Source organism: Lolium rigidum, chromosome 2 (assembly GCF_022539505.1).
Source record: "Lolium rigidum isolate FL_2022 chromosome 2, APGP_CSIRO_Lrig_0.1, whole genome shotgun sequence".
Taxonomy (NCBI): Eukaryota; Viridiplantae; Streptophyta; class Magnoliopsida; order Poales; family Poaceae; genus Lolium; species Lolium rigidum.
In genome coordinates this window covers 7,224,897-7,237,727 of record NC_061509.1, presented here as the reverse complement: position 1 = coordinate 7,237,727, position 12,831 = coordinate 7,224,897, and the positions used below count along the sequence as shown (strand labels likewise).

The 12,831-nt window shown below is 42.9% G+C and overlaps 1 long non-coding RNA gene across 1 annotated transcript; it reads left to right on the top strand.

Annotated features, from left to right (window-relative positions):
- The first annotated feature begins 2,169 nt into the window (after window positions 1-2,169).
- LOC124685918 lies at window positions 2,170-4,042 on the top strand. Its single transcript, XR_006997645.1, has 2 exons — window positions 2,170-2,450; window positions 3,567-4,042. It is a non-coding gene; the product is annotated as an uncharacterized LOC124685918 (long non-coding RNA).
- The last annotated feature ends 8,789 nt before the right edge of the window (window positions 4,043-12,831 follow it).

The window sequence follows — 12,831 nt, the reverse complement described above, 5'->3', positions numbered from 1 at the left end:
CTGGGAGTGGCTGAGAGTGTTCTTTCTTCGCAGCGAATATACGGAACCAACACTACTGGCTTTCCTCATTTTTCAATATTTTAATTTGTGTCAACCATGGTTTAAACTATGTATTAGTTTGTGTAAACCATCTTCCAAATTACGTATTAATTTGTGTAAAACCATGTTCCCAATATGTAATGTTTGGAACTATGTTCCCAAATGGAGAAGAGAAAAGACAAATAGAAAAAATCCGTCGGCCTGCTGGAGCCACCCCCAGACGCAAACGGACGCGCGGTAAAAAACGGTCATTTTTGCTCCCGTGGGGTGACACAAACGGACGCTCGCGGATAATTAAATGTGTCACCCCAGACGTAAACGGACGCGCGGACAAAAAACTGGTTATTTTCGTATCCGCGAGGCAACATAAACGGACCCTCGCGCACAATTAAATGCGTCGCCGCGTTAAAGATGCCGTTAGGAAGAGTGCACATCAGGATCTAGCTTACCGCGAGTGCCAACCCGCGCGTCCATGTTATTTTTTTGAGAGAATATCGCGCTTTATTGATTAAATAACACCATTACAATGTTCGGCCCGGATTAAATCCGGGATAACATGGAAAGAAAAATTACAAACATCACGTCAAGAGGCGCGAGCTAAAAGATGTGCAGCGACATTCAGACTACGATTCACATGCTTAAAGGAGCACGAGATAAACCCCTTCGCCAGTACCTTGATATCGTGTTCCACAATTCCTACCAGGAGCTATCTTGAACTGAAGAATTGATGCGCTGGATCATTGAGAGGCAATCCGATTGGAGGACATATTTCTGGAACCCACGCTCTCGGAGAACTGATACAGCGCGCGGATGGTGAAGCCCTCGGCAAGTTCAGGAGTAGGAAAACCTGGGAGACCCTCCGAGACAGAGAGGTGGCGTGCGGGAACTCCCTGCCTCCGTGTCATTAGTGAGGGCGGGGGGGGTGGCGCATGGGAGCTCCCCCGATAGCCAAACCCCCATGGACGCAGCTCCGCGCGGAGAAGCCAACAGTGTCATGGGAGGCCACGTACACCATAGATCCTCGGAGTCTCGCCGGAGTACATGGAGGATGCACCGGAGGAGGAGAGGAATGCGGCGGCGTAGACAATGTGTGGTGCAGGGGATGGGTATTTTGTACCCAAAATCTGCAGAAATTATCCGGGCCGTGGGGCATATCCGGTATCTGCTAAATATGCTTTGATTCCCCTGCGTTTTGTAACATGCATGTGTATTCATAGTAGAGACTTACATTTGGTGTTCATTGGATTTGATTTGATCACGTATGTGGGTATCTAGTAGAAATTGTATGTTTCTTGTCCACTCGATTTTATTTGATTAGTTGTACAAACGAAAGTAGGGCAAGGTATCGACAACATAGATAGGAAAACTTTTAAGAACAAAGAGATACATAATTTGGCCGGTCTAGGCTCGGGCCCAATCGAGTCGTCTCAAAACCAACTTAACCCGGCAACATTTGTGTTTATAACAAGCAAATTTGTAAAAGAGAAATGTGAATTTATACTTCTCCTGCATTGCTTGAACGTAGTATTGGGAAACTTGGTTTGTAGATGAGGTATTACTGTTTTTGAGGAAAATCTGATGTATATAGTACTACTAGCAGAATACCCGTGTGTTGCTACGAGTAGATCCCATGCATTTAGCTAAGAAGTTAGATGGTACGATCGCCTCATCTGTCTATGGTTTTCCTAAGAATAGTTTTATTCTGATCGGGAGGCAGTTGCAGCAGTTTTGACTGAACGAATATTTTTACAAGAGGAGTTTTACAGTACCCCTAAGTTAATATGGGCCATCCAATCTAACCGATCGAACGGCTTGTCCGCGCTTGTACTCCCCCACGAGGCCAAGGAGTACCAAGTCTAATTCGCTCGGCGAAGTCGTGGAGTACCTCCACCGGAGGGGCAGAAAATAATTTCTGATACTATATGGTCCTGTGTAGGGTATTTCCGTGTTTTGTTATTTGTGTGAGGGTGTTTTTGCATATCCCGTTCGTACCAAACTGATTCATTTGGTGGAGGAACCCTAGAAGAGATCTTCCTGGCGGCGTCAGGGGAATGAAGGAGCCGACCGGGGAGGGGGAAGATGCGCCGCGCGGCCGTGGCGTCGCCCCGTGACTGATGCGCGCATGAGGAGCCGACAGGGAAGGTGGGCGAGGCCCCGCGCAGCCGTGGCGTCCAGACCCCCCGACGGATGGGCGCTAGTCGTGGTTGGCTTCCTGCGGCGGCGAGGTGGGGGAAAGGTAGGAGCGGCCGTGGCAGCCGGGTGGGCGGCTATGGAGGTTGGCTCGCTGCATCGGCGAGGTGGTGGAAAGGGAGTAGCGGGCGTGGCAGCTAGGTGGTCGGCTTCCTCGACCAATGCACACACTCCTCTACCAGTACAATCATATCCGAGATCAGCATCGAGGAGTGCAGCATGTGAGGATCCTCCCAATCCCAATCCCTCTTATTTTTTCCATTCGATGTGTTGTTACCTGTCAATTGCGTAGATATAGATATATAATTGATGTTAGGGCCAGTCTCTGTTTTGCTGTGGCCAGTTTCAGTTTTAAAATTACTGTTATGGATTTAGATTGCTGTTATCCGAGTTAGGTTACATATGCTTTGAACAATTTTAGTAAAGATAAGCTTGGAACTTGTATTATGTTTGTGAATTCGTAGTTGAGATCACAGCAATTAGATTGGCTTAGAAAGGAACAACATACATACAATCTACAAATGCTGGTTGTATAGGGCATGGTAAGAATTTCTGGAAATATAAAACCTGAGATGTGTTCATGATTACTTCAATCTGTATTATAGATGATAAGGGGATATAAACACCACACATAATTGCTTAATCTGTGCTTCCAATTATTTTAACCTGGGCACAATCTTGAGTTTTGAAGTGATGAACTACCCTCAGAACAATGGAAACTGGGTGTGAACTGTGGAATTTGATTGCCTTAGCCAATTCAAGTGTGGTAGCCAAAGAGGGGTAGTGTCCAACATTAGGAGTACTACTGGAAGCTTGCTCTGGAGAGCAATTCGACTGATATGGTCAAGTCAATGTAAGAATGTAAACAGTATATGCAATTAGGTTATCATCAAGTTAGAAAAGTTTTATGTAGTCGCTTCGGTCAGAATGTCAGCGCTAAATAAAATGTTGAAGTCCCAGTTTTAGTTTTTACCTAGAGCACAAATTTCATTTTTGTTAGTCCAGCTTATTTAGATAGCTGATTTTATCCTAGTTAAGTCTAACACCACATGGTAATATGAAGAATGGACAAAACAATTCAATAAGATGAGGAAAAACTATTGTTGGCCTTTGCTCAGTTTCAGGTGTCGCAGTTTTATAAGAATATATCTTTCACCACGCTGTGTATATTTTATGCTGCATAGTTGATAGTTTCTACAGCATATATATGGTTAAGTTGCAAACAGAACTTTAAGCTATCAAACTTTTGACTAGAGTCTTACTTCAGTCGACCTTTCCTTTTCCGCCTTAATAGTTAAGAAGTCTATTGAAGATATTTCTCTGCTTCTGAATTGCAGAACAAAGTCGGCAGCACTCAACCACAAAAAGCTACACGTTTGCAAACAACTGAAAGAAAGATCAGTATATTGGAGAAGGCTTTGGAGCTCAATCCAGATAACGAGGAATTGTTGCTTTGCATTCTGAAGTCATTTGGTGAGAGATATAGCACTGAGAGTCTCTTTGGTAAATGGGAGAAAATACTTATGGAACGCCTTGACAGTTGTAAATTGTGGAAACAATATCTAATTATTTGCCAAGTGGAGTTCTCCAGACTCAAAGTATCTGATACGCGGAAGTCTTACACATATGCAGTAGACACAGCCTTAGACAACTTATCTGTTCCCCGCCCCTTCTCTCCCTCTCTTCGCATAGTATGTTGTAGTTCTTAAAATATCTTCTTCACTTTGCCACAGGATAGTCAAAATGTTGATCTCAAGGCACAACTTTCCTTACTTCATCTTGAACTTGGTTTAATGGATATATTTGTGAATCTTTGCCTGTTCGAATGGCAGACTGAATGGCAGACATGACATCAGAATTAGCAACAGGGCCATTTCAAGCTCAAATTGAGTTCAGTTTATTTTCACCTCCCCTTTCCCTGTCCACCAAAAGCGAAGGCTCATTAAGCAGGTGCCAGAATTGGGGACGTGGTTAGCAAGGACGAGGAGAGTCGACAAAACATGGTTATGCAAGAAAATCCCAAATAGCCTGAAGGTGGAGGCTGGAGTGGTTGGTTTGATCTCTAGAGCAAATGCTAAGCGAATGATATGTCTAACAAGTAACAAGTCAATAGAACCATCACCCAGTGACACACTTGCACACGATGATGTTGAATCTTTCCTTAAAAAAAAGGCTGGCATTGATGTAGACGCCAGTACAATAGCGAACTTGAAGATGCAAAAACATGAATTGAAGCCTTGCCTCACAACATTCATCATAAGGAAATAAATAACATTCATCATAAGGAAATAAATAACAAGTCATCAAACATGGAATTACGCTGTCACCGTAGAAACTATCTTAATAGTTTTCCTTATTTAGGGTCGGCTAGTGGATGAGTATGGTCTTCGTTAATTTTTTCTAAAAACCAGTGATCCCCATACCAACAATACGCTAGATCTCAAGCATATCTTTACATCTACAACGAGTCAGCGTCCATGGCTCCCTCTTTTGATCAGTAGCTTCAAAATACTTTTGCAAATGTTACCCTTGTTTTGAGCAGACAAAATGTCTTCCTTTTAGTTGTTTGGTCCCAGCAACATACTCTTTCTCATCTAATCTTATACTGAACCTTTTTTTTCTTTGGCATATCTGTTGTAGTGCTCGTACCCTTGTCCTTCGATCACTATCAAATATTTGATTGATCACCATGAAATATTCTTCTCTCGCCTCTGTGACATTGTCAAGACCATCCATCATCCAAGCCTGCCATTATCAAACCATCATACTTAGTACAGATGCATGTTATGTCTGCCCACATTATAATAAAGCGCATCAACTATCCATGACCATGAGTGGATGACGTAGACTTTCTATCCCACAATATTCATTTAGTTCAGAACTATGTATATCATACCAGAGTTGCTCAATAAGAACTTCTGGCATAACAAATACTACCTCCGTTTCATAGAATAAGATATATTTTTTTTAGCAAAAGTCAAGCTAGTAAAGTTTGGTCAAATTTTTAGAAAAAACTATCAAGAACCACGATATTATATACATATAAACAATTTTTCCTAAAAAAAGGTCAAATCTTAACTAGTTTGACTTTTCGAAAAAAATATAAGCTTTATTCTTTGAAATAATGGAGGTAGTAGCTAGACTCATACTCTATCCGTGCAACAATATAAGATGTTTTAGGTACTTTTATAGTAGACTAGATATAAACTAAATTGGATTAACCTACACACTAAAAATAGACTAGATACAAACTAAAGTAGATGAACCAAAGAAATACACTAACATCTTACATATCCAAACGGAGGAAGAAGATTAAAACATCAGGAAACAGCAACTGCTGCTATTGGATTCAAATAAAACGAGAAACTTAATATAATTTCAAACATCACATTGGCTTTTCGGCACACAGTTATTGTAGTACTTTTAGTTCTGCATACAGCTAGCAGCTTAACCCCAAGCAATAGCTCCCATGTTTGTGCTTTTTCAAATTGCCCACGACTTGGAACAAACAGGCTATACGTTCAAGAATTCAAATTTAGGCAAAGAAAATAGTACTGCATCTACTACTGCATGGCTACTACTACTGTACTTCACAAAGAAATTAGTACGCGCACGTAGTAACCAGGAGGCAGCGGAGATCGGCTCGGCCGCTCGTTGGGGAAGAACTGGGCTTCCGCCAGGAGGCAGAGGCGGCGGCGCGAGGCGACCAACAAGGGCCTTCCACCAGGAGGAGGAGCCGAGGCAGGAGGAGGCGGTGGCTTGAGGCGGCCAACAAGGGCAGAAACGGGCGGCAGCGCAGCGCGGGCAAGCAAGACGAGCAGCAAAGTTCGGGTGGCCAAGAACGTTGAGGAAGATGGGGCCTTCCACCAGGACGACGAAGCGGTGGCGGCGTCGCCGAATCGAACGAAGATGTGAGGCGCCGCAAATTAATTCCCAATCGGATGCTCTGGCCTCTATCGGGAACAAGGATGTAGGGTTGTGGTGTAAATTGGTAGAACTTGGTGCAAATTGCCGCTCAGGCACTCCCGGGAAAAAAATTATACACGAGTCCTCAATTACGGACGGCCAGATCGTGTTGGTACTCCACCACATAATTTTAGAGTACCAGGGTACCGTAAAAATCCTCTTTTAGAAGCCCGTTTTACGTTTCATAAACTGAAAATTGTACCACTTTTTTCGTACAAAGCGTACCAACTTACCGGAGGTGGCAATTTGGATCATAGGAGCAAATGCTCTCATTATATAAAATAATTAAAAAACAATTTTAAAAATATTAAAAAATTCTGATATAAATTTTTTGGTGTACATCGTGACATTCTATGTTAGTGCACAAATTTTCGCGGAGAAACAACATTTTATATGGCGTGTACAAAAAAGATAAAAAAAATTCATGTACGTAGTCGTGTTATAGCATCAAAACTTGTCTTTTTTACATGAGCCACAATTGTTTTTAGTTTTTTTTTGAAAACTTGTGTACCAGCATAAAATGTCTAGATGTACATGTAAAAATTTAGTTTAGAATTTTTTGACACTTTGAAATGTGCATTCACATAATGGGAGCATATGCTCCTATGAGCCAAAGTGCATTTCCCCCAACTTACCCTGGTATTTGATTCTTTATAACCCTATCGAATATTCTTTCCGCTTGGTTGACCGGGTTAAGCCGTCCCTTTTTTTGACTTGGGTTAATCCGTCCTTGGTTGTCAGTTAGAAAATTATCTCGTGTACTTAGGCATGAAGAAAAGAAGAACCGACTAGATTGTAAAGATTTCTTCAGATTTGGTTTGTACGTGGTCCGCTAGCTAGGTGGCTAAGTTAGAATTCTAGTCGGATTGGTCTGATGGTATCTCTTGACCTGCAAACTATTACATCGTTCCATCCTAGTGCATCCGATTCTTTAGGTCGATGGGATCTAGGATCGGCCTATCGTGCATCGCGTGGTCTCTCGGACGGGGCATGCGTAAACAATAGACATACCGTTTTTTTTTTTTGCGGTAAGACCTACCATCACTAACCATCATGTCATATTTCAATTTAATGGTAAAGATTTTTAGCATATGAGAATTAACTAGTTTTTTAGCATATGAGAATTAACTAATATGAGGCTTTAGTTTGTCGCTAAATTTGAGAACTCTACTTTTTTTTTTTTTGAGAACTCTACTATGAGGCTAGTATTTTATCCTTGTCCTTTGGCAAGTATTGGCCGGCCCTAGCTGCAGCGTGGTAGCAGGCTATCAGCCCAGCGCAATAGAGGTAGTGTAAAAAAATAGTGTGGCCACTGCCGCCGGTTGCAGAATACAGCCGGATCCAGTCCAGTCCCAGTTTTTTTTCAGGAAAGGAGTTCCAGGTCCATCAGCAGCCCATGCCCGAGTTCAGCTCGGTTCTTCCTCCACTCGAGCGGAAACGTTGGGCGAGTGCAGGCGAAAGAAACGGGAAAATGGAGCCGATGATTTGGATCGGCTCCGGCTCGGACGGACCACCACACCACATCCCCGCGCCCGACAGTCGTCATCCGAGCCGAGCGAGCGCGGCCTCCGTCCGCACGCCACGCCAACTTTTAACGCGCACTGAACACTTTGTTAATGGCGGTGGACCACCCGTGGACGACGTGGTGTGGTCCTGCTCCACCACCACCCAGCGCGAGCTCGGCCGCCGGCCGGGTCTCGCCTTTCGCCTCGTCCTGATCCGGTGGTCCTCCCCGCGCGCCCATCATTTCCGACCCAAAATCTGACCGTTGCGCGCAGGAATCCGTCGTGTTGCCCACTTTTCCGGCTTTCTGACGCTGCCTTCCCAATCCATCCAATTCCACTTCTGTCCTTTGTGCGTCGTTGCGTATTGCACCGCACAACGGTTGAGGATACTAGGATAGGGCATCCAATCATGTACACTGTGCCACATACTAGCAGGAGTAGCACCAACGCACTCTCGAATGTTCTAACGGTAAACTAACCATCAGGTATAAGGGCATCTACAATGGAGACGCTTGTTTAGGAGCGCCAGGAATTTTTACCCAGCCAATCGGCAGTTGTTAGACGTAATCCCTGTTGATGGGCGCTTATATTCAGGCGCTGATGCTAAAGTTTGCGCCGACGCTTCCTCAGTTTTGGGCTTGTGCGGCGTAAAACGTGGACTGAGTCTGTTAGAGAAATAAGCGCTCTCAGATTGACTGCCGTTGGAGATCTTAGTTGTTGCCCTGACGCTAGGATTAATAGCCTGCCTTTTTTCCACTTAAGCGCCTAAACAAGCGCCTACCATTGAAGATGCCTAATCACGGTTCACACAATTTCGATGCACAAATTAGTGGATCACCAATTGAATTTGCTGCATCAAAAAATTGCAGAGTTAGGTCTCAAGAGTTAGGTTATGTTTGAACGGTAGCGGCATTAAGAACAAGGTTTCCCTGAAACCTCGTCGACACCTTGTCGACGGTGCTCTCTTCCCCGATGGTGCTAAGGAGGGGAGGTAATTAATCGGTTGGCCGTTGCTCTTTTGGACTTGTGGATCTATGTTCCTTTTTCAAAGTAGATTCTTCTCCCCCGATGGTGTTGACAAAGGCGGGTAATTAATCGGTTGGCCGTTGCTCTTCTGGACCTGTGGATCTAGGTTCCTTTTTCAAAGAAGATTATTCTCCAACCAACGAGGTTTCTCCTGCTTTGGCTTTGTCCCAGAGATAGTGGGTCCGGTCTCGACGGATTTGTCTGCCTAGATCCGGGGTGCTCATCGAACCCTTTTCATCAATTTCTTCTCTGGGACAAAGCTCTATTTCATACATCATTATCGCCGCCATCTTCTAGCTCAGAGCAACGACTTCTCGGTTGCCGCGTCAACACCGTTTTCGTGGTTGCAACGCGGTCCAAAGGTCAAGAGGCAGCAATGAGGTTTACATAATGTGCACCGCTAGCGAGTGCCTCAGAAAGACAGAGGACATTTCACAAGGACATGTGTGTAATTTCCTTTCTATTCTAAGGCTTTACAAGAGTCAGTTGACTTTTATTTATGTCTTGTGACTTCTTCACCAAAATGAAAGGTAGCAAAATCAATCATAGTTAGGCGTTTAAGTGGATAAAAAGTACTTCAACTTTTTTTTTTCCAATTATGAAGCATGTCGGCTAAGTGATTCTACTTACATTGAACCCAATGCTCAGGTAGTTTAACCTATAGTAGGGTAAGAAATGTTAAATAGTGATGTAGGAGGGTTTCCGAGGAATCCAAATAAGCTTTGGGGGTTTTTCAATAAATTCAAGCAAACCTTTCGCAAATTCAAACAACCTTTTCGTAAATTTAAAAAACCTTTCCGGAAATCTAAACAACTTTTTCGCAGGCATTCTCGGATTGGCTCGGGAGATCGAATTGATTATACAAACACGAGCTTAATTAATAGATTTATGAGTGAACAAGAAAAAAATATTATCTAGACGAATAAATAGATTAACCTTGAAACAACAACGATTACTTACTCTTGCTATAAAACATAAACATGCTCGTATTTTAACTTTTCTTACCATTTCGGAACTATGAGAACACAAAGTAATGTTAAGCCCATTCAATTTCAATAATTACAGGTACCAGACCTTAGTGAAGCCTAATTTTTGGTGAAAACTTTCAAACAAATAATATTTTTTTAAGAACTCAAAAGAATAATCTTACAATCGGACAATGTAAAAGAGAAAAACATATACTCTTACCGATTCATATTACTTGCTATTAAAGTAGATGTGTTTACAATTAAAATATATCTAGATACATTTATATTAATGTCAACTAATATGAGTAGGAGGAAACAGTAATAGTCTAATGAAATTCTTTGGAAGAAAATAAAAGCTCCACATTTTTCCTTTCCTGCAAAGCATCACTGGAAGTCATGAGCTGCATGCATGAGCATGGGTCGGCGGCAGCAAAGCATGTGGCAGCGTCGACACTCCTGACGCCCTTGTCTGCCTGACTGTCACCCGGAGGTGTACTCACAGGGTTCCTTCGGTTAGCCAGTCCAGAGACCCCAATTAATCAACTCTACTTTACTTAATTTGCAGCCTGACCCAGAGAGGCTAATAGATCTGGTACCTCTGCCAACTAATCTTGATGACGCACAGTGTCGATTTAATGGACACTGGCTTAGATGAGATGTAGTGTCAAGAAAGCCGCTGCCTATCCCATCTAATGATCTGCTGCTCATTCCGCATTTGTCGTCTAAAGTTCGAGATTTTGTAGTTGTCCAAAAATTCATGCATTTTCCTTTACCATTTTTAGGGCCTGTTTGATTTAAAGGAATTTAAAACAAAGGAATAGGAAAAACGTAGAAACGGTATGTCATGACATGTGAATCCTATAAAAACGCTTGATTGCATCACATGAAAAATGCAGAAATTTTATAGAGGGATCGAGTGCACATTCTAGTTGTCATAGACATATAGAAAATTTTACAAGAGATCTAACCTTTTGTTAGAAATCCTATGAAATTGTAGTGTATGAAGGAAATTCATAGGAATTTTGAATGGTTCAATCCTTTGAATCAAATGACTCCTGTAGAAAAACTTCTTATGGGTATGAACCCTACAAAATCTTTTACAAATCCTTTGAATTAAATAAGCTCTTAAGTATGATGACACGTCGATGCTTAATCGAGAATTACCACGCAACGGACCACACCAAACGTGCTACCAAGCTGCGCTACATGCCCTAACCTCAGAGGATCTCTAGCATATCCACATAACTTTGGGCCTGAAAAAATAACAGTTACTTTCCAGTTTTTGGGAAAAACGGCACGGGTAGATCTAGTAAATACATTTTGGGCCGGAAGTAATTTTTGGAAGCGTTGGAAATTGGGCGCACGAAAACCCTGTCGGATTTCCTGCTCACCCATCAGTCACGGTTGTTGGTGGAAGGGGTGATTTAGGACGGCGTATTGTCGCTCACCCGTTGCCAATCTCCCTGCTACCGCCCCTTCCAGGCGCATCACTCAATCGCCATCATGGCTCTCCCAAGCCTCTCGACACCGGCGCCCCGATAGCGTTGCCCAATCCATCGCCGACCATGGTGCTCGACGCTCGTATCAACGTCGGCCACGCCCCCAGCATGTTCGAGAAAATGCGAAAGAGGTAGAATTTCTCCCCTTTTGACAAAATGGTGAGACAATTTGGTCATGTTGCTTAGTTCTTTCAGTTTTTCAATTGTGTAGTTTAAATTTGCATTTGGTTACTACATCGGATGTGAACATGTTGAAGGAAACAGGAGTTAACATTGCTAGCACACTACTTGAGGCATTCAGTGTTGGCATGGAAATTGGGAAAAATGAGGCGTAGGAGATCAGAAAGGAGGTGTTTGATGCTTTTCAATAGAAAGGAAAAATAATATGAAGTGCCGATAACATAGAGATTGAAAACCTTTGTTCGATGAATTCGTAATACTGCCTTCATGATCATCCAACCATTTGTTCTCCCCTTTTTGTAGTATATAGTTATACAATAGTTGTAAAACATATACTCCGTAGTAGAAACGCTTTTATGTCTATCGCGATCCTAGAAGCATCTACGCACAAACAAAACAAGGACATACAAAGCAGGACCAATTACGATATGTTTCCATCAACCGGTTCATGACTGGAGCCGGCAGGATTAGTCAGCATTATGTCTGGTGGAGTGGAGAGATAATACTATGATTATAATCTATGCGATGTACATGTACTAGCACCACTGACAGCCTTAAATAAGAGTAATCAGCGCGATTAAGATTCTTCACCTATCATGGATTACATGTGAAGTCTTGAAAGTGGACATATGCTGGTGGTGACGCACAACCGTTTGTTGGCAGGCACCTCTTTATTTTAATCTGAGTGGGGGTCCAGTCTGGTGAGTGCTGTACAAAACGTACATGCTTAAATGCATTATATATTCATTTTTTTTGCCTATATTTTTTGAAGTTGAAATCACCGACAAACTGAGAGTAAATTTATCTGCCAAAAGGGAAGGCAGCAAAACAGGAAGTCATCCTTAAATACCGGAGAGAAAAGAAAAACCCTAATTTTTCATCCTTCCGCACATTTAAATGTCATTTTGGCCATGGTGAATCATCAAGCATGGCTGCAGAAGCTTTTTAAATTTGTCCAAATTGCACATGGAGGTTAGGTCTCCTAGGAAACTTTTTGTCTGCCTCTCCATTGCACAACTTGAAGTTGAAATGAAATGGGCTCGAGTCCATGCAATGCAACCATTCACACATCATCACATGGTAACTGCGCCACAAATGGACAATTGTAACTGAAAGGAGCATAAATAAATTTCCAAGATCAGTTTCTTCCTCTGACTCTATCTAGAAGCTTTTCTTCCTCTCAAGAAAAGAAAATCCAGTCAAAATCTTGTAGACAAACAAACAGAAGGGAGAGGCTTCCGGGACACCTGGCCTCTGTTCAGCACCAGCTAGCTAACATAGATTTGTTGGTCTTTCTTCTCCACCACCTCCACTTCCCCCCACCCCACCATCTCCCTGCTCCCAATTTCTCCTCTCTCTCGCATGCCTTGACGGCCACCATTGCCAGCAGCCGCTTGCTCTCTCCACCCCCGTCCTCTCGCCTGCCGCTATTCCTAGCGGAGGGAGGCGAAGAGAGAG